We start from the raw sequence: 19,734 nt of genomic DNA on the forward strand, positions 1-19,734 counted from the left end.
TTGTTTAATAAATTCAGACCGACATTAGACATTTGTCTAATCCTCATTATTATAAAATATTCGAAAATCATTTTAAGGATTTTCACTCACTCATGACTATATAAGCTTCTAGTAATATTAGAAGAAAGAAAAAGTACTATTTGTGAATTCTCACTCATTCAGGATAACATATCTTTAATTTCATGTTTATTCATTGTAATGTGGATTCTAACTCATAAATACATTTTGTATTCTCACTCAGCATGAATGCTTATTTTCATATTTGTAGGTCCATTACACAGGTCAACAGAAAAAAAAGGCTTCACTAAACACTATATAGATTTGATGCATCACGGTTACCTAAGTACAAAAATGGTAAAATTTTTAAATTCTATGAATAGATTTTTTTAAAATTTTTTTTTTCTAAAATTGTGAATTTTTTTTAGATGTTTCTGCACATAATTTATGATAAATCAAAAAGGGTTAGTGCGATATAATTGAAGTAAACTTAGAAAAGTTCAAATTTATATAACCTTTAATCCGTTTATATATTGGGTTTTAATCCGTTCAGTAGTTTCGGAGTTATAATAACAAATTGAAGGAAAAAATATATTTTTTACGTGAAAATTGAAAATTTTTTTCAAAAATTCATGAAAAATTAAAAACGGCAGAAGTTGTTAAGATTTATTGCTTTATCGCAAAGCCACGTGTAATAGCAACAAAATGAGATATCGAACATATTAGTTTATAGTTTGATATACATAAAATTCTTCTTTCGATTGATTGAATTTTGAAAATATTTTCCCCATGCAATGTACAAATTTTCACATATATATTGCGTTTCAATCGGCTCAGTTTCGGAGTTATAATAACAAATTGAAGCAAAAAATATATTTTTTATGTAAAAATATCCTATTTTTTTAGTTTTAAAAAATCATAAAAAATCAAAAACAGCAAAAATTTTTCAGATTTATTACTTAGTCGCAAAGTCACATATAATAGGAACAAAATGAGATATTGATCATAAAAATCTATGGATTTTTTTCGATTTTTTCACAACTACGTGAATTCGCTCATTTTCACAAAATTGTATGTGTATTTTGTATTTGTTATGTAACTCATTCAGGATCATATGTCATGACTCTAGGTTTATTATTATAAAATATTCACTTACAATAAAGAAATAATAGCATTAATCCATTAATTAATCACACTTGTTTCTATGTCCATTAATATAAAATATTCGAAAAGTAGTATTAGTAGAAAAAAATACGTTTAAGTTTAATTTCCTGATTCTTTGTTCATTATTAAGAAAATTCAAAATGATCCATTTGAAGAATGAAAAATTACCACTAGTTCCCCATTTTTGGTACCTTAATACCACAATACCTATCCACAATTATTTCAACTATTCTCAACTGTTATGTATATAAGTTAAATAAATTAATACATATATTAGAAAAGTACCATTAGAAGATAAAGTACAAATTTTACTTTTTACCTCTTTAAAATCTGTCAAGTTTGAAATTTAAAAGTACTCCAGTTTTGCAAAATTGATTGTAACAAAGATATCTATCAAACGTCTCAAATATGTGTTCATGTGTTCACGAAAAAGTAAGTTTTAAAAAAGTTCCAAACTGTATAACCAGATTTCATCCAATCTACACCTTTGCTCTCGCGTTCCAAATAAAAACATGTTAGTTAGTTGTTGTGTAACTAAAGGAACAATGTTTAAAATTTTATCAAACTTGGCTTAATAATTTTTAATAAAATGTATTTTTTCGTTTTTAATTTCCAAAAAGTATCAGATTTATATTTGGTATTTTTTTAATAGCAAAAAATTACTAAAAATAAATTGTCTTTATCCGTTTTTTCTCCTAAAGTGGAAAAAGTACCACTGGTATCTGCATTAGTTAGGAAGATATAAGGTTACCCCCTAAACCTCCAAACCTTCCAAAAATACTTTCTAAGTGGATCTACATAGGGAGAGGGAAAACAATAGTATGCCTTTACCTGGACAATGTTGATTCAGTCAGTCACTCAGTAACGTTAATTTTTATTTTTCATGAATTCCACCAAAGACTACAGAAAAATCACATGTTTTTGACCTTGGATTTTCCGATTATGAAATCCAAGGTCAAAAACACGTATAAAAAATATTAATAATAAAACTTTTAATTTAGGTGTTTAGCCAATTTAACAAATTTTAAGAATATTTAAAAACAAATTAAATTTTACAGGGAGAACATTTGCAATAGTGCTTCTCAAGAATGCATTTTTTAAAACAAAGACTTTTAAATTATGCAATCTAAAGAGGACACAAGTGTCTTTCAAACGAATTTTAAATCAACAAAAACGACATCAGCTTAAAAAGATAAGAATATTTTCAAAAATTTATATCTCGACTAAAAATTAAAAGGAAATGTCCAAATGACTCTAAGGAGTATGATCAAAGGCGAAAGATCCAAGGTCAATTTCGTTTCTAGACAGATAGATTATTTATTGCTTGATTATTTATTAAAATATATTCGTTACATTTCCTTTTCACACAATCAACAATTCAAGATCATCAACAGTTAAAGGCGGTGCAGTATTTTTGGCTACACATCGTTCTCTTCTTAGTACTGGATGAAAGGTGCACCTTTCTAGGGGTGAACATATTATTGTTTCACAAACGGCATTACCTAGAGCATCCAAATAATAAGCTAAAATAAGAAATTATTGGAATTGTTTAACTGAACTTAATTATTATTAATTTAATTCATACAATTTACTGCACAAATTGTGATTGTGGCAAACAGCAATGAAATTATAAACTTTCCTAGAAAATTAATGAAAAGTTATTGTTTGATTTATTTTCAAATTGCTATAAATAAGTTAAAGTGATGGTCACGTACCCATTTTTAGTAGCTGGTTTGTAAATAAGTACTGAACAAAAACTTTGACTTTGACTTTGGTTAAAAAGAAATGAGGGCAGTTTATTTTTGCACATAAAGTAATTTAACCCTCTTAGGTCTCAAGGGGCATATTTTATACATATCTGTGATAAGTTTGTTAATATCATTATTCTGAACTTTGTGATATTGATAAAAACATAAAAGAATTTTGTTTAATGATCATATTAATATAAAATCATAAGTTCTGGATATAGTTTAATCTCTACAATTTGATTTATTTAAAAAAAAGTTGAAGCTGCTCTTCATTATTGCTCCTACAGATAACTATTAATCAAGAATCGGTTGCATATTACATTGTTTCTTAAATATTTTAAGAAATGTGTTTTTATACAACTTAAAACATTTTGTGAATTGGGCAATAGTTTACATTTCTTTGTTATAGTTAAAAAAGTAATTGTTTATTAAAAAACTTTTAATTTTTAATGGGTTAATTTAATTTTATTAGTAACGGTTCCATAACATTATGACATTTGCAAAAAAACTGTATCTATTAATTTTGTCTCTTTGTTGGTATTGAAATATTTTTGTCACAATATACAAAGAATATTTTTATATAAAATTTATTTCTGGTTACTACGCCAGTTAAATTAGAAATATAATTAAAATAAACCGTAGAAATAATAACTGTGAAATTAAATTTAGCACAGAGACTTGTATTTATGATCTAAATAATTATTTGTTAGTTACGATCAAAGTTTGCGGTCAAAGGTTGTAAGTTGAGAAGTTATTACAAGTCCAAAGTATTTTGGGTACCATCTAGGGTTCCTAATTTCCCGGACTTTTTTCTTTCCCGGGAGGAAATTAAAAAATCGTTTCATTCCCGGGAATTCCCGGGAATTTTTTAACACTAAATTAAACCAAAAACCAGAAAATTTTTTTCCTATAAATTGACTTATAATTTTACCAGTTTTAAAATCCTATAAGTATAAAATAACTATATTTGGTTGTTGGTCCAACCTTTATAAGGGTTTCTAATTTAATAGTGTTATTTGATCGGTATGAAATCAATAAATTCTTTGTTTAATTAAAAAAAACTTTAGAATGTAAATCTATAAAACATACGTAGTTAGAGAAAATTTTAAAATCTGATTGCAAAAAAACAAATTTGAACCACTATTATTGTAATTATTTTCTCTAAATATGAATGATAATCATTGAATATCCCTAAAAGTTGTAATGTTAGGCATCTTATTAATTCGTTTAAGAGCCTAAACTTTAAATTTGATTCATTCTTCGGTTATTTTTACAGTAATACTTCTTTGCCAACTGACTATCTGTTGCTAGAACCGAAAAAATCTATTGATATAATAGAATAATTCAATTAGCAACAAATTTTAATCGAAAAGTATCTGAATATTGTAACTTTTAGAAGAAAACTTATGAAGAAATTCCCGAAAATTCCAGACAAAAATTTGAATAAAGTTTTTATGGCATTTTTGGTATCCTTGTAATGTTTAAAATCCTTGACAGTTCGGATTTTAAACATTACAAGTATCATGGATTAAAATTTTCAATATTTGTGATTTTTTATGGAAAGATACAATTTTTGATAGATTTTTATGAAACTCTCTAATTTGATTAACGGTAATGTAAAAGCCTGGAATGCCATGGATCTATATACGAGATGGCGAGACATTTTGCACCAGGACTCTAGTAGATGCCTGGGCACCAAGGTGTACTTCGCTCTCTGAAGCGGATATTTATCAATTTGTCGGGGTACCATTTCCATGATGCAAGTGTATTATTCCTGATAGACTATACGAACATGCATAAACAATTTGGTTCATATTTACTACTTGTAGGACAATAACTTGGCCTGACTATAATATAAACAGGTTCAGCTGCGGAATATAGTCGCAGTGATCACAGGTCACTGGTTGTTTGGATTTCATGTCAGGAGCTTGAATTATATATTTAACGACTTCTGTTGAAGTTATCACAACGAAGAAGAGAAGGAGACTGTAGAACACCTTCTCTGGCACTGTCCGGTTATAAACGGTCCATAGACGATTGAGATTTGGAACGTTAGGTAGCTTCTTCATGGATGATCCGGAAAACCTATCTGGGGTGGATATTAGAAGGATAAATATCATTGTTCATGCAACTGTATGGTTTAACCAATTTATTCGGGTACTGATTCATTTGGACGATATTAATTATTATAAGACAATAATGAGTGTTCAAGTCATTACTTGAAGGGGACCATGTATGTGGACTAGGGACTATTGCCCGATTTTCACCATACATTTGTGTAAAATTTTATCACCATTGCCGTATAATAAATATGTATATTTATGACTGCTCAAACAGTATTCCGAGGGGACATTTGTATTGGGGATAGTTGAAATCATGGATCGATATTGCAAATTTTCAATACCAAACAGAGGCAGCTAGTTCCTTTCCTGTTTTCAACGGACGTCCACCAAGACATCTAAATCGTCTTAGAATCTTAAGATGACCCAAAATATTATATATAATTTTGTGGGTCTGCGATGAATATATTGATGTCTTACAAACGACATGACAAAATCAATATACCGCCATATTTGTTGATGGTGGGTATAATAACAATGCTTATAGAACGAAATTTCAAATTAGTGTAAAATTTAACACTTTCATATTTTGAAAATTGTGTTCTTCTTTACATCACACAGTGGTTCAGAAACGTTTTTTTGGAAATAATTCGGTATCTCGGGTACTATTGTAGACACTGTTGCGAAATTTCACTGGTGTTTTTTTTCGAGTTAATTTACATTTATTCAACTTCAAAGTTGGTCACCTCGGGTCTAAAATTTTTTAAAAAAATTCACAAAAATCCATTTATGATTATGAGCTGAAATTTAAAATATAAAGAGTTCTTGAGGAGATCTACAAAAAAATATGCTTACGTGTGTGATTTTCTCTATTAGTTGAAGAGTTATTTAGGTTTATTGATTTATTTTTTTTTTAATTTTGCTCGATCTTTTCATGGTTTTTTAGATATGGCCTGCAGAGGGTCGAAATTTATTTTTAAAATATCAGCTATATTGGCGATACAATTCTAAATAAAATAAATAAACTGGCTAATAGTTATCTATCCTTATAAAAAGTTACACACATTCAAAGTTGTAACATATAAAAAGGTCTGTATTATTTACGTTTTTTTTCCCAAAAACGTATATATATTTTTCCATTTGTAGAAAAAAAATTTTCTTCGGTACTATATACAAATTTTATATGATCCAGAAAGAGAATTTAATGAAAAAGCATGTAAGTAAAATTTGGCTTACTTAAGCGGACACAACTACCCCCAGACTTATTCAAACTATTTAAAAAAAAAAATTACGGTTTGAGAAAAAGTTTTAAAAAGGCAAAGCACCGGTCCTCGAAAAAGCTCCATATTTGTATAACCCTATATGTTTCTTAAAAACTGATAGTGTTCTTTTAATATTACATGGTAATAACTTTTCTAAAAAAAACTCAGTTTTTGGAACACATATGAATTTCGGTAATTGAAAAAAATGTCAAAAATTATAATGCCGTTGATGTAAGGACATTTACGTCTAGCCGTTAAAATTTTACATTAATTCAAATTTTATATTTTTCTTCATGGAAAATCACCATACATATCATAATTTTTTTTGTTTTAAAGGTAAATGAGCCCCAAAAATTTATAAAATTATTTAGTTTGTTTAAAATATCAATCTTCAAGTTGTGGTCTTCACCAATACCAATTGCCGAATTATATAAAAAGCCTAATACTCCGAAGTTCCATAAATCTACCCCCTTTGAGAAATTTGTACGTTTTTTTCATATATTTCATGCTAAATGTATTGATGAATCAACCAAAGAAATATGTTAAAACTTTTGGGTAGATTATGGATGGCAACCGAACTCTAGTTGCGTTGTCAGTTGCCTAAATGGTATTACAGATGGCAACTGGCAGCATCATTTTCTGTTGCCAAATGGCAACCAGAAATTTGTGGTTGCCCTCTGGCAATGCAACTGAAGTTCGGTTGCCATCCATAATCGACATATTTATCTATCTATATATATAAAAATGAAATTTCAATTCGAAATTTTCAGGAGATGTTTTTTTTCAAAAATTCCGAGTAAAACTTAGAAATTTTTTTTTTGACTTCAGTCAACGTAATAAAAAAGCTCCCTAAAGTATGCATCACAAATTTAGATATTTTATTTGCAAATAAATAAGAACAGGCAGGTGGTGTATGTGGGTTGGAGAAACTTGAAGAACTAACATTAGTAAATGCTACCGGGCGAACACGGAGCTGTCAACAAGTATTAAAATATTTAAATATTCGAACTGATGATCTAATGAGTATGTCCTGCTGCTTTGATTTTATTTGTGATAGGTCTTACAAATGATAGAGCTTAAAAAATCAAAAAAACACAATAAAGTGTTAAATTTTGTGGCTTACTGTAGATATTTATGCAAAATAGTTAAATAAACTTTGATTAAACTTTCAATATTTATTTAATTTTAACAGAAATTAATATTTACAAAATAAATATGTATTTGAATTTAAGGTTTTGTATTTATTGTGGTATGATTTGCAATACAATGTAATTTTGTAACGACAATATTTAAATGCAGATCATTATTTAAATGCAAATTCCTATTTCATGTGAATTGCAACATTATTTTAGTAACAAGATGATGACGATGAAGATGATTGTCTGTGCATATGTAGATGTGTAGTTATCCTACCAATCAGCAAGGGAATTTAATAGAATTAAATCCTACACATACAATGTAATTGAGTATTATACAAATTCATATGTATATACAGAGATACATACATACATATATTTGTACTTGAGCAGACTTGCATAGATTTTTAAATATACTATTTATATAGTACACACATCCATACATACAAATAATCTTAACTTGCTCGAGTATCTGTTTAAATATGTATGAATGCACTTAATTTTACTGATAAATATGGAATATTATATATGGATAAAAACATTTTTCTTTTAAGATCTACGATTTTGTCAATATAGCAAATAATTTTTTGTCAATGACACTACTAGCAACCAAATTGCAAAATTTCAGAATCCAAGGAGTCACAGAACAAATGGTACTTTTTCGAATTTTTATACAAATTGATTTTTTGGTATTTTTATGATATTTGTGTTGAAATCTTCTAGAAAAAATCAGTTTCCCAAAATTTTTAAATTTTCAAAAAAGTACCTTTTGTTCTGTGGCTCCTTATACATATATCTTTATAAGTTACAGTTTCATTTAAGTTGAAAAATATTGATTTGCTACGAAATGGAAATCATGAACACAATTTACTCAAATTTAAACAAAATTTTGTATTTGTCCATATACTTAGATACGAATATGTATGGATGTATGTGACTGAAAATCGTTTTCAATTTAATACGAGTATTTAAAGTTTCTTGCATATTTGCAAATGTATGCAGTTTAATTTTCTTACTTACTCCTTTGCAGCTACATAGCAAAGTATGTACATTGTTAGTGTTATTGTAGTATGTTGCATATTTTACAGAATAATAATTATATTTATGCAACTTTGCTTGCAATGTTGTTGCATTATTAAAAATTCTATTCTTATTTAAGGTATCAAAATCTAATTAATTGTATCGGATTTAAATGATGACTTTATATGTTATTTGGAATTATATATTTATTTACGTGTTATTTAAATTTATTTCTATACTTATTTTGCTCTTAACCATTTGATATTTATGAGTAATAAACTAGTTAAATTTTAATCAAAAAATGTTTATATTTAAGCATAAGTATTAAGTAAGAGAATTTTAATTTATTAATACTTAATTAAAACATCTTAATCAACGAAAGTTAGAAATAATAAATTGTTGGCAGTAGTTATTATTTATGAACATTTTAAAGATGGCAAATGAAAGTTGAAGAAGGCAAATCAATAGCTTAAATCAAATGATATAAGAAATCAAGTATGAAAGTATAGTGGCTCAAGAATGACCGTATAATACCCTACACTGAGTATAAAATTTTAACAATTTTTTTTTTTCGAAGTGAGCTTTTTATGGGTGCTATGACCAATTATACAGATCAACAGCAAAAAAGGGCTTGAATACCGGCTATATAGATTTGACGCACCATGGCTACCCAAGTAAACATTTTTCAATACTAGGGAGAGATTTTTTTTAAACATTTTTAAGTAAAATTATAAATTTTGTTAGACGTTTCTCCACATAATTAATGATTACTCAAATAGTGTTAGTCCGATGTTATTAACATTAACATTTTAATTTAAATTTACATAAACTTAAATCCCTTTATATATTGCGTTTTAATCGGCTCAGTATTTTCGAAGTTATAATAACAAATTTTAGCAAAAAATATATTTTTTTATGTGAAAATATGTAATTTTTTTGTTTTAAAAAAATCATGAAAAATCGAAAACGACAAAAAATGTTCAGATTTATTAGTTTATCGCAAAGCCAAATGTTATAGGAACAAAATGAGATAACGATCATAAAAATTTATGAATTCTTTTCTAATTTATTCACAATTAAAAAAAACAAAATTTTTGTTTGATATGCATAAAATTGAGTAGATAATGTTCTTCTTTCGATTGATTGCATTTTGAAAACATTTTCGTCATACTATGTAAAAATGTTCACATATATATTGCGTTTTAATCGGCTCAGTAGTTTCGAAGTTATAATAACAAATTTTAGCAAAAAATATATTTTTTACGTGAAAAAAACAATTTTTTTGTTTTAAAAAATAATGAAAAATAGAAAAGGGCAAAAGTTGTTCAGATTTATTGCTTTATCGGAAAGACACATGTAATAGGAACAAAATGAGATATAGGCCATAGAAATCCACTGATTCTTTTCGCATTTATTCACAATTAAGTGAATTCGCTCATTTTCAAAAAACTTTAGTTTATTGTTTGATATACATAAAATTGAGTAGACAATGTTCTTCTTTCGATTGATTGCATTTTGAAGACATTTTCCCATACTATGTACAAATGTTCGCATATATATTGCGTTTTAATCGGATCAGTAGTTTCGAAGTAATAATAACAAATTGTAGCAAAAAATAAATTTTTTACGTGAAAATAGCAATTTTTTTTTGTTTTAAAAAAATCATGAAAAATAAAAAACGGCAAAAATTGCTCAGATTTATTGTTTTATATCAAAGGCACATGTAATAAGAGCAAAATGAGATATCGGTTATAAAAATCGATTGATGCTTTTCTAATTTATTCACTATTAAGTGAATTCGCTCATTTTCACAAAATTTTACTTTTTTGTTTGATATACATAAAATTGAATAGTTAATGTTATTTTTTCGAATCACTGCATTTCGAAAACATTTTCCCCATGCTATGTACAAATTTTCACATATATATTGCATTTCAATCGGCTCAGTATTTTCGGAGTTATAATAACAAATTGAAACAAAAAATATATTTTTTATGTGAAAATAGAAAATTTGTTGCTTTAAAAAATCATGAAAAATCGAAAACGGCAAAAATTGTTCAGATTTATTACATTATCGCAAAGCTACAAGTAATAGGAACAATATTATATATTGATCATTAAAATTTATGGATTCATTTCGAATTTATTCACAATTAAGTGAATTCGCTAATTTTCACCAAATTTTAGTTGTTTGTATGATATACATAATATTGAGTGAGTGTAAAGTGACATATGAATTTCCTAGGAATGATTCTTAATGCCGTTTTGATAGGTCAATATAAGTTAGTAAGAAAAAACTAAAGGAATTAAGTGTTTTGGGCCATAAACTATTAAATTATTATAAACTAAAGCATACTTTTAGGCTGCTTTAAAAAAAAAATATTTCGAATTTTTTAGAGTTTTTTGCGATTTAGATCTTGAATATGAAGTTTTTGATTTTATATGTTCACAATTTTTGTTCTTTATGACAAGAGCAACAATTTTGCCTCAGAGAGTAAATCAAAATTCCGAACTGTATGCAAGATATGAGTCTGAGAAAATTATCATTTTTTTGCAAAAATGAAACCGAGGCCCCAAATCTTTGGGGGCCAATAAAAAAAGTACGTGAGACACGGGTCTTTTTTTTGGTCTTTTATCTCGAAGTGGTGCCCGTATATGTCTATTTTTTTTGGTGCACTGTGTTATTATATGAGACAAGTCTGTTACAAGAATCCGGTTATTAGAAAGTCTCTTTGTAACTAAGACGTGAGTTTCCCTAGAATGAGTCTCTTTGTAGCTGGTATCTGGTAGGGTTGAGTACTAGGAAATTTCTTTTAGACTGACTATTTCGGGTCAATTAGCTACTACTTAGGACACGTACATTTTACAATAACTAGTTATGTGGATAGTCAATTAAACAGTTAGGTAGCTAGTAAGGTAAATAACTCTATGCAATCTATGTGAGGTCAGTCGACTTCCGTTTAAAACTTTCGGAAAAGTGATCAGTGTTTAGAGAGTGTCTAACTGGTGACAGATATCAGATTTTTTCAAGTAGAAATTTGTCAAAATAAGTTAGAATAAAAAAAACTTACGTTTCATGTATTAAATTAAATTCAAAAATCATGTCTTACCTGAAAAGAAAGAAGAAAAACGAATTTGTTCATTAAATGTAAAAGTTTATGTAGAATATATGTATGTATATTGTAAAATAAGCCTAGTTTGACGAACATATAAATATATGTAGTCTAATTGACTTACGATCTAGTCAATAAGTTTCTCCATATTATGAATTATTCACTATGCTTAGATTGCAAAGGCACTAAGTGCATTTTTACAACGTTGTATTAATTAACAGCCAAGAACCAGCATAATTTATTTAATTATTCTGTCTCACATAAAAAACTCAATATTCATAAAAATAAATTTAGCGGTTTATTGCTCTATGGTAACGACTTTTAATTTAAATTACCTTAACTCACATTTTTGTTTCATATCAAAAAAACTTTTTAGAACATTTACTAAGACGCTGTGTTTCTTGTCATTTCTTATAAAGTGTTATTCAAATGTGTAAAATTTTAATTAACTGAATACATATATGTTGGTATTTATGAATATTCCTTAAGTGTTTGTATGTAAATCTAAGTGCTAATATCAATTTATTTAATTTTCTTTTAAAAATAAAAATCGTTTGTCATACCAATCCTTTGAAGTTTTAAAGGAAAACATGTTGTTGTGTTAAGGAATACTTATGTTGTAATATATACAGCCTAAAGTTATACTTTTATATACATATATACATTTGTAGTTATCATTACTTTGAATAAAAATAAATTACACATACATAGTTTGAGTGTGTTAGGATGAGAATGGGGGGTTGTTATAAATATTATAATAGTTTTTACTGTTAAAGAAAACCATAACTAATTTAATGGTGTAAAAATATACTTGGCATAACTATAATTTATGTACAAGCATTCGATTTACGCTCAAAAAGAAAATGTAAGTTGAATTAGAAGCACAATTGTTTAAGTTTTTGTAATAATTCTAAAATTACTACAATGGAATCTTGTAGTATATCATCAGATTTAATGGCAAAGAAGCTAAATCTGTAATAACGAACGCCACATTTTTCTGATAACGACTTTAGAAAATCGTTATAAGCATAAAACTGATATGCCCAATTTACAATTGGTGTCGTAGCGTTGTATCGTTGTATGTCGTAATTTTTTTTATTAATGTTTTGTTTTTGTTTCGAAAAATTAGTTTGAAAAATATTTACGATATACAATGCTACAACGACATCAATTGTGAATTGGGCAATAATTTTAGCATGACGGTATTTCCTTTTAGAGTACAAAGCTGATAAGTCTAGGTTTAATGAAAATTTAGCTTATAATTAAAAATATTACAATTAGTAAAAAACATCGTTTATATCAAGAACTAAGATTTATAAAGATTTATATTAAAAATTAGACATGGGCCCATAATCATAGTCAAATACTAAAGTCGGTTCTTTTTAAAAACAACTTTAAAATAAAAACCTGCTTTTTATTATTATACAACCATAAACAATAAAAGTAACCGGGACATCTAAAGAAAGAAAGTTGTTTGTTGTGGAAAAATGGAAAAGATAAGATTAATATCATAATTACGATATTTTGGTACTAATTTTATTGATAACTGTTCAATAATTGCAAAATCTCTACTAATATCTTGTAACTTAAACATTTTGTACTTTGTGACGAACTTTTTTACTCGGCGAAGAACAGCTGATGCTGTTGTTAAACGAGTTAAAAACAACTTCAGCTAGTTTTATATTTAGAGTCGACTTCAGTGTCAGAAGTATACTTTAACTTGTCTATGATAGACCTAAAGTTCACTCTTAAGTAAAGTCGAGTTTAATTCTCTTAAAATGTACTTTATTTTTGACTATGATTATGGGCCATAGTATTTAAAATATAAGCAAATAATATGAAAAATTCTCATACTTTTATGAAAACCATCTTATTTTTAAATTATATTATACAAGAAATATTCACCAATAACCACAAAATTTAACTTAAAACCTTTGATTGTCTATTTTATGTCTTCAAAAATGTTGCATATTTAAAAAAATTGCTAAGTATATCTTTATAAACAATAATATTTTTGCTTTAATATTTTAAAACTCTTATACTGGTATTTACGAATTTGTTATCTCGAGTGTATTTCACCAGTATTTGTGTGTAAATAAGTGTAAATGAAATCATAATACATGCGAATATAAGTAGTTTCTTACTACAAATTCTTGTAAATAAAAAATCCTATAGATACATGTTGTATGTATATTAGAGAGGCTCTAGAAAAATTTATCGAAAAACACATATGTGATTTTTTAAGAATTTCTTGATTTTTTACCAAATTTTCCAAACAAGTTTTGCTGTGCCGAATATGGGTTTTAGTGCACTTGATATAAAAACATTTGTCTGATTTGTTCAAATTTAATTAACACTTTTCTTTTAATCCCTATCGTTTGTTAATAACCTTAAATGTAGGAAGGACATATATTTTGTTCTAATATATACTGTAGTAGATACACAAAGCTTTCAAAACTGTTTCCAAATCATACATTGAAATAAATGAAAATATTTTTCAACGAAAGTAAATAAAAAAAAGAAATTTCAAAAATGAAAAAAAAATTACATAAAATTTCAAAACAAAAAGTTTTAAAATAATAAAACAAAATTTTAAATTATATTTTAAATTTTTTTTATGGTTTTATGGTAATAATAGTCAGCTTTATGGACTTAAAATCTATTTTAAGGCTTTTGTGGTTAGGCTGAATATGAAATATTTTAGTAGAACCAAAAACATGTTTCTTTAAAAGCTGTTTTTCCATAAAAGCAGACAATTCAGAAAATATTTTCGGCTGATGTAATGTTTTTCGTTATATGGGAGTTTCAAAAACTTATTTTGTTTCAATACTTTGGGTAAAAGTCGTGGGTTTTTGCTGATATCTCAGCCATTTATGTGTCGATATTGCTGATTTTCCATACCAAAATTCTCATAACTTAGAGATTGATAATAATGTCAATCATATATTGTAATTAATTTTGTCAACACAAATAAATAATAAAATTTCAAAAACAAAAATTTTTATATAAAATACAGAGTTCCTATTTTTTTTTAATTTTCTATTTATATTGTTTATAATATATTGTCACTTGTTCAATTGGTTTCTTTAAATAAATCTCCATATAAATGGATCCTTCCTAATATCCATACATATTTACAAATGAAAATATCCCAGTAGTTCTGTTGACAATCACCCAACCTTAGGTTGCCAAATTTGCTATGTGACTGTTAAAATTTTAACATTGTGCTTGTCCCGAGAGGAAGTCAATTGACTCAAATTAGATTATAAAGAGATAATCTTGTATCTGTATGAAAATAGTCTATGTATGGTATAATATTTATAGTATAGAGTGATATAGATACAATTTTTAAATACTTATTGTAGTGCATAAAATAACAAATAAAATCCATACAAATTTTAAAGTAATTTATATATTTAGTGTTAGGTAATTTACTTGACGTAAGTAAAATATAAAGATTAAACATCAGCGTGTAGAAAATTCTGCCTACTTAAAACCTTCTATCTTTGATTTTCACGAAAATGATTTTTTGATGGTAAAATGTTCAGTAAAACAGCCCTCATATATGGTGTGAATTTTATAACAAACATGTTTTTTTTTGCTGTTTTATTTGCATTTTTGTTATTTCTCTTTTCTGAATGCAAAAGCCTCTATCTCTTCAAAAAAAAAAAAATTAATTTTCAAATATTTTTTTAAATTAATTTTCTCAAACTTCCAAAAAATTTACAAAAGCAAAATAAAAACATTTTTTCGACGCTATCTTAAATAAATCACGTCAAAAACTGACAGATGGCATAAATGAAATCAAAATAATTAATTTTTATTAAAGTGCATAACCCTCTATCTGATCATTTCATTCATACACATTGAATATTTTTGAGAAGCAAAAATACACATAAAGTCCATAATAATGCAAAATTTTAAAAACCAATTATAGTATGTGATATTCAGTAGGTGCTTTTAAAAAATATTGTAGAATAACGAATTTTAATAACTCAAGTTATACGCGAAAAAATACATTTTTTGGCTCTCCTGAAAAGTTGTGTTTTTTCAAGATGGAGGGTTTTGAATATACAATTCTTAAAAATTAAAAAATGTATAGAAGACTTTTTGCAAAAATATGAGAATACAAATTTTTGCTGATTTTATTGGAAAATTTTAATTTTTAAAATGCAATAAAAGTTTTATTTAGCAGCAAAATGCGATTGGAGAACATTTGGCATAAAGTGAAATTTACATACAAAATGAGACTCCTTTGGAAGGCTCTGGAGCCGGCAGTAATAACAGTTTTAAGAAAAATTTAAACACATAACTCATTTCGTTTGCATTTTCAGTATAACTAATCATTAATGTAAGTACTTTTTTGGAAAAAAAATATCGAGTAAAAACTACTTTATTTTTTTTTAATTTAAATGCTAAAAAATGCAAATACATGGTTATAAATTGGTTGTGAATTAATAAAATATATATTTTCCCGCTATTAGCAAAAATTCAGACTAAGGTACGTAAAAAACTGACATTTTAATTCTCAAATACGAATATCTCCTAAACTAAAAGTTATTAAGTATAGCTACAGGAACGTTTTTTGTAATCGGATTCGAGATCTCATATCGGATCGAGATCTCATATTTGGCATCATTTTTAATTGTTCATATATCCGAGAAACCCTAACTTGGCGGATTAAGGCTCCCTCCCGTTTAGTGTTAAAGTCCAAATTCAAAATTTAAACCTCTTCTATGTATAGTCGTGGGAAATTTTAGTAAAATCCGACTTTTCATTTAGAAATTACAGATTTATTTCCCCACTGTGCATTGGGAGGCATCCAAGCAAATAGACATTATAGAAAATAACTGACTAAAAGGGGTACATTGTCACTATCAAAACTGAAGGGTTAAGAGTATATAAATATATTTATGTATGTAGATGCGAAATATTCTTATATGGATAGGTTGGTTTTTGTTTATGTTTGTGTTTTGGGATACCATAGAAATTAGTAACACTTTATTTAAAGATTATTTACGCTTTAAGTTGTTCTTAAGCCGCAAGTAGTGACATGAAAAACTAAAACAACAACGACAACATCAAAATGAGTAACAACAACAAGGGGAGACTTAAGCAAGTAAAATTACAATTGGCAAATAGTGTGACGTTTGGGGAATCCTGGCAAACAAAATAGTGTGACAACGGCCAAAGTAAATAGAAAAAAAGGTATTTGTCTAATACAAACATACAAATACTTAATCAGATAAGTAAAATGTACCCACACATTTACAAACATGTTAAGATAACATCAGGGAATAAATCTGCTGCACACATCACCCAACTCCCTCTTAATTCACGCTACAAACTGATAGTACGAGTATGTGTAGTTTTAACTAGTAACTGTCGGTTTTGTTTTTCTGATTTTTTCACATGTATTTCTTTCCCTTTGCATCTTTTTTTTTTGTTTTTGGTAAGACACATGATAATTGCCTATGAGACGTAAAGATAAAATAAATTACATTAAATTTTCTTCATCATGTTTTGATATTTTCTTTATTTTTGTTTTCCCTTCACAAATCCTTCGTTGTTAAAGTCTCAGCTTCATTCCTTCACACCCTTACGAACTCATCTCAGTTATTCATCTTTAAATTCAACATTGAGTTTCCTGTTTTTAGCTTTAGTCTGTGATGTGATGTTGGTGGTGGCGGTATGAAGATGAAAAAAAGGATATAATCTATTTAGAAAATTGGATAAGAATAGCATATGTTATGCTGCATGTGGAGAAACCCGTACAAGATGTAAAACTCAAATAAATTATTATTTAAAGAAATTATGCAAATTTTTTTTTGTTTAAATAAATTTGTTGAAAATTGCCCAGCCACACAATGTGTAAGAATACGCACATATAAACATGAAAAGAGTTTTTATAGAAAATTCTAGATTAAAATAAATTTCCAAATCGTATAGTACATCATTATTGAGGCATGTGTTGATGTATAGGGTGTTGTTAATGAAGGGTTATACACTAGGGATGAAGTGTTATAACTCCTAACTGGGTTTTAAATTGAATATACATGTTTAACATTTTACTAAAGGTATTTACAGACGACAATACTGAGTATTAATATTTATTAAAAACTCATGAATTTGTATTGTAATACTATAGTGTAAAAAAGAAATGTAATTTTCGAAACGATTGCTTGATATTCCGATTAATTTCAATAATATTTTAATTTTTAAATGATTTAATACACAGTATTGTTGCCTGTAAATACTTTAAAATTCATCGCATTGTTTATATAGAAATTCCTCGAAAATATGAAACTGACATTTGCCCAATTTTGAATAACAAAGTTTCATTTTATAGTTAGTAGGTTATTTCCTACTAAAAAATCAAATTTTTAGATAATAACATTTTCTTTATTTTAATTAATGATAATTTTTGCTTGTCATTAACTGTGGTCATCGTTGTATATCCTCCTCAGTCCCAAGGAAAAACCAAGCTTCGGAAGTCTTCAACATTATTTTTTTTATGCTTCTGGATGAAACAATAGAATACAAAATTTGTTCAAGGACATAAAGGAATTTATGTACCTTACCCGGATTATTGAATTGTTAACAATAAAATTATATATTTCTTTTAATTTTTATACTTTACAACTTTAAATTGAAATGGCTAAGAGCTCAAGGAAACATGTTCTACGAACAACTGATTACAAAAAAAAAATAAAAAAAGGTTAGAACGGTATATACCCTCCATCTGCATACATATTTTTAAGGTTGATGTATAATTATAGTCCTTTTGTTATAAAAATAACGTGTGTAAAGTTTTATGGTATTATCTGCAATATATTTACACAAATAACCAAAAATATGTGGAAATTGTCAATTTTTTTTACGTTGTTTAACATTTTGGTTCATAGCTCTGGTTCTACTGACCCGATTTTGCTGATTTTCAATACCAAACTGCTTAGGACAACAATAAACATATTTTTTGAGTGTTTTACACAGACACACAGACGGACAGACAGACAGACATGGCTCAATCGACTTAGAATTTCATAAGGATCAAGAAAATATATATTTTGTTGGGCCTCAGATGAATATTTCTCAATGTTACACACGGAATGACAAACTTATACATATATACCCTCATTCACCACTTGTGGTGGTGGATATCTAGCACTTCTTTTGCATTTTAAAAATGTTGTTTTGTATTTTGTTCTGTAAAAATAATTCTTCTTATGTCAATTCTATAATTGAACCGAAGAAACAAAAAAAAATCTCAATTACTTCATGGAAGTAGTTTCAAGAACATCTATGTATATTTTTGGAATTTTTTCATGAAAATCTAGCATTTTTTCGGAACTAATTTCAGTTAACATTGATTGTATTGGAGTTATAGTACATTTGTTTTACAAATCCTAATATATTGACTACAAATAAGATCATTTTTAAGATAATTTTTTGAGGTATTAGTTTTTTGTAATTAAAAACTTAGTAAAGTGGTATTTTATTCCGATACAATATTTTTTCAGAGATTTAATGCCCGAAATTTCAACAAATATATATCTATGAATGCTTCGTGACTTATGGAGTAAAAATATTTTGTAATTTTAGATAGATACCGTTTTGAAATTAATGTGAAGTTATCTTTTAGGTAAATTTATCTACTGGGTGTTTTATTAAACGATCCTCACCAAAAATGGGTTTCTGTTTTTTTTCTATTACTGAATGAAAATTACTAGTTGAAATGCAGGATCAATGCAGCGTTATGTAGGCTAAGATTTCAGACATCAAAAGGCAGTAATGGTTGTGGTACTGCAATATATCCGCTTTCATGCTGTAAGTGACTTATACAGCGGAAACTTTTTGGGTCTGCTCAGAAAATATGGACTACTTTGACTACATAATCTATATGGAAGCTTACATGGCCTTTAAAAACTATCATAAGTCTGCGTCTCTGATGAAGCCCATACGGGATCGGCTTCATGTATAGATAGAAGTAGTCAATATGAAGATGAGCACGATATGATTGAACATCGCCCTTGCCTTTCTCTATAGGGAACTACAACATTGTACAGTTCTAACGGATCTATCGAACATAGATATTAGGAGTATGAATTCGTGCATTCCCGTATTGGGTTGGCTTGGACATGAAAAGTTGCTGATTATGGGACCTGACATTGATCTCTTTAGATTATCAGAAATACATATTCGTTTGTGAAGCAACTGTGATTAAATGGAAGACA

At 27.3% G+C, this 19,734-nt stretch overlaps 1 protein-coding gene and 1 long non-coding RNA gene across 2 annotated transcripts in view; both read right to left on the reverse strand.

The window, feature by feature from the left end:
• Mmp2 (Matrix metalloproteinase 2) overlaps positions 1-19,734 on the reverse strand; it is a 759,503-nt gene that overhangs the window by 123,089 nt on the left and 616,680 nt on the right. The window lies entirely within an intron of this gene.
• Positions 2,454-2,931, reverse strand: LOC135959792 (uncharacterized). Its single transcript, XR_010576557.1, has 3 exons — positions 2,877-2,931; positions 2,747-2,800; positions 2,454-2,684 (listed from the first exon to the last, which is right to left on the reverse strand). It is a non-coding gene; the product is annotated as an uncharacterized LOC135959792 (long non-coding RNA).

This window comes from Calliphora vicina, chromosome 5 (assembly GCF_958450345.1).
Source record: "Calliphora vicina chromosome 5, idCalVici1.1, whole genome shotgun sequence".
Lineage (NCBI taxonomy): Eukaryota > Metazoa > Arthropoda > Insecta > Diptera > Calliphoridae > Calliphora > Calliphora vicina.